We start from the raw sequence: 4,202 nt of genomic DNA, 5'->3' as shown, positions 1-4,202 counted from the left end.
GATTTCTTAGTTTGCATAGTAGAAAAGTCTAGGAGTCAATGAGGTACAGCTCTATCCCAGTCTTCACTGCGTCATCAGGATTCAGGGGTCTTACCTCCTCCCTTTCTTCATCTAGTTTCTTTTGTTCTCAGGCAGGCTTTTTCTTCGTGGTGGGAAGGTGAACTCTGGCAGCTCTTATACCCTCCTAGCATCAAGTTCAGCAGAAAGAATCTCTCTCAACAGTTACGAAAATCCTGGGCCTTAGATCATCTGCCCATCCCTAAACTGTGGCCAATGGGATGGAATATACTGATTGGCAAGGCCCGAGTCACAAACCCCACCCCCTAGAACTTTGGTTTGGCCAGGCCCATCCAAAACACAGGAACTGAGCATTTTCCCAGAGAAAATCAGGGGGCCATTACTGGGAGAAAGAATCCCATTGCAGGCAACCATAATACTATAGTCATGTGCTGCATAACACCATTTTGGTCAATGACAGACCGCATGTACGACGGTAGCCCATAAGATTATAATGGGTTAAAAGTGAAAAGGTCGTTTGTGATATGGAAAGAAAATGGTGGACCCGAATATACATTGAATTTTCTGCTATATCTGGGTGGTTTAAATAGACAGAGGAAGTTCAGCATGCTGTCCACCTGCATGGGGAGGCCGGAAGTCGGCCCCTGAGCATACACACACGCACCAACACGCACACATGCACGCGCACACTCATGCACACAAACCCAACCCTCTTCCCTTTATCTCTTTTCCTCTCTTCCCCGGTGCTCTCTTTTTCTCTCTCCTTCCCCGCCATCCATTTCTCTAGCTCTCTCTTCTCCCCACTCTCTGGGTCTCTTGATCTCTGCTCTCCCTTTCACCTCCTTCCTTCTCTCCCTTTCTCCCTCCCTCCACCTGACATATACTCTCTAACGGGAGCCTCCCTCCACAGCCCTCCCCTGACCCCTCCAACATGTGCTCATGCAAGCACACATGCACACTTTATCTTTTATACCGTATTTTTACTGTATCTTTTCTATCTTTAGATACACAAATACTTACCATTGTATGACAATTACCTACAGTATTCAGTACAGTAACATGCTGTACAAGCTACACCACAGAGCCTAGGTGTGTAGTAGGTTATACCTCCCAGGTTTGTGTAAGTGCACTCTAAAATGTTCATACAATGATAAAATCACTTAATGATGCATTTCTTAGAACATATACCCATCGTTAAGCAACACATAACTGTACTATCAATAAAACATTACTTCGTACATTAGTTCATTAAGGATACATTATTTTGGTCTTCCTTCATCAGGAATCATTTAAATGCCAAGAATATAAATACTCCTAAGGAAAGGGCAGAGTTTATTGGAAGCCTACCAGAGCATCTTGTGGAAAGCAAGAGCAGTCAATGTAGCTAGGTCTCATGAAGAATTATATCTAAAAACTAGAAAGTCATAAAATCTCAAGGCCTCTTCTCTCCTCTCTCTCCCTCCCACAATTACATGTTTGTTTGTTTGTTTGTTTGTTTGTTTATCTATGCTTTCACTCTCATTTCAGTGAGGAACCCATTCTGTGAGATTTCATTGGGGCTGACGGGTCACAGGTGTCAGCACATCTCTCAGACTAGCCAATCAGAGTATGGCATCTCCCTGGCCTCAGTGATTGGCTCCAGCTTGGTCATGTGATCCAAGCTGGGTCAATCAGAGTCCTCCTAACCTTTCTGCCACGGCTATCCTGAGTTCTTCACCAGGAGGTGCCTAAGTTAATTAGAGAGCTGTGCCTTGGAACTCTGTAGCCATTATGCCTGACACATGGAAGACAGCTTGTTTGAAAGATGGGGAGAGCAAAGAGCCTAATGACATAATTTGAGTTCTCAGATCCACCACTACCTGAAGCCTTGGGCCCTTTACATACTTGAGCCCTGGGCCAGTGCTTTAAGCTTGGGACACATTTCAGAGTTTCCTTCGCTTTGCTCAGCTGTCCAAAGATTGTGTTGTTTCTCTTGGGAGCCAAAATTCTCAAAGGGAAGAGAAATTATGAGGAATAACTATGGAGGAGTTGATTTTATGTCTTCAAAAAATGTAAAAATATTTCTTTAAAGAGACCTTACCCATTTAAAAGAACTCCAATTTGAAAGTCTATTTGACATTCGAGTTGTATTACTTTTCCAAGGTTTGAAACAACACAAATTTATTAACTTGTCATCCAGAGGTCAGAAATAACTAATAGATCAGCAGGGCCGTATTCCTTCTGGAGGCTTTAGGAGGGAATCATCTTCCTTGCCTTTTCCAGTTTCTAAAAGCCATTTGCAAAAAAATAAGAAAAATAAAAATAAAAAACAAAAGCCATTTGCATTCCTTCCCTCACAGCCCTCTTCCGGAAATGTCATCATTCCAACCTCTGCTTTCATGATCACGTCTCTTTTTTGGAGTTTGGTCTTCCTCTTCTAAGGATCCTTGTGATTGCGCTGGGCCCACCTCGATACTCCAAAACAATCTCCAACTTCTTAACTTAATCACATCTGCAAAATCCCTTTGCTATATGTTTCAAATTCACAGGTTCCAAGGATTAAGACATGAACATCTTTAGGGAGGCCATGATTGAGCCTACCATTGATCCAGTGTACTCATTCATTAAGAAATAACAACAACAGCAAAAAAACTGTATTGCCCAAATAATATTGTAATAACCAAAATGAAAAATTTGAAGCCACCCATTTAAAAAGAAATGTTTGTCTTCTCAGCAAAAGTTTCTCTAACTCAGATGTTTGTCATATCGCTTTATCTTGGGCGGGGAAGGGATGCTGGGATTTCAAGGACATTTCCTTCCTCTGTAGAACTGACTGCTCTCACTTTTCTTAAAATATACACATTTTAATGTTTGCACTGCCCTCTGGATAGTGTGGAAAAGTGAAATAAAGACCAAAACCAAGAAAAGATAGAAAGATTTAAGAAGGATGCAGAATAGAAATGGTCAAAAATTCAGAAGCAGCTTCTAACATTGCTTCAGAAAGGGAGGGAAAAAAAAAATGCCATTCTCATAAAATGGACCTTGAGTGAGAGGAAGGTATAACCTATGACTTGGAGGATGCTGAGGGCCAAGGAAAGCTTCTTTCATTTGACCGCATTTCAAAACAATACAAAGTGAGTGAGTGTTTCTTAGAGTAAATAGCAAAGGGGATTGATTTTTAAATTACTTTTAAATCATAAAATCCCACAATTGTAACATCATTTTGGGTAGTCATCCGGTAGTATACCAGGAACTTTGTTGGAGAAAAAAAATCCAGGAAGACATTTAATGAGAAACACTAATAAATGCATGTCTCTGTTGTAGTAAAGCTGTCTGTTCTCCTTAGTAATTGAATGTTTATCCTAGCAAAGAATTATTTATGAAAGGTGAGCTTTTAAAAAGTCTGCCCTGAAAGTCTAGCAGAAAATAATGACATAAATTTGATAAAATCATACATAAAATGATGCCTAGCTGAGAGATTTTCTGTAACTTTGATGACTGGAAGGTTTAAAAAGTACCAACTGATTTCTCTAAGCATTTTCTTCAAAAGGTAGAAGTTTAAATATATATTTTCCACATTTATTTCAGTGTTCTTTCTTCTTTAATGGAAATTGAATCACTTCTGGATGACTTATCTGAAAATCAACTTGCCAAATGTTAGTTTTCAGAAATTCAATTCACCAAAGGACAAGTCTCCAAATTTATCAAATACATTGGTTTATCAAAATACTTGTCTTTTAAAAATTAATTCAATTTTACTTCTCACTTTTCAAACATTAAATTATAAGTCATCCCAAACAAATGAGAAGTAGGTTATACAATCCTGCCATGTATTAAGTGCTAAAATTTTAATTTCTAACCAGGAAAAATCAAATACATAAACTCAGTAGCAGTGCGCAGAAAGACTTCTTTTCAATGTGAAAAAGAAAAATTATTCCACTCAGTGGAAAGAATGTCTGGCAGGGGTTAACAAAATATACTGTATGATTAATACTTAAATCTCGAGTTACCTTTAACCATAAACATGAAATTGTAAAGAAAGTATTTCAAAAAGGCTTAAAAATTTTTCAAAGGCTAAATCAATAAATAAGCCAAAGACAAGAACAATCGCATCCCATAAAAAATTTGAGCTGCGAATAGCTAAAAATAACAAACATTTTGTTAATTGAGAATATGAAGAAAGTATCTGAAAAGTGCTAAAATAT

This window comes from Pteropus alecto, unplaced genomic scaffold (assembly GCF_000325575.1).
Source record: "Pteropus alecto unplaced genomic scaffold, ASM32557v1 scaffold177, whole genome shotgun sequence".
NCBI classification, from domain to species: Eukaryota; Metazoa; Chordata; class Mammalia; order Chiroptera; family Pteropodidae; genus Pteropus; species Pteropus alecto.
Note: the sequence above shows the minus strand (reverse complement) of the source record.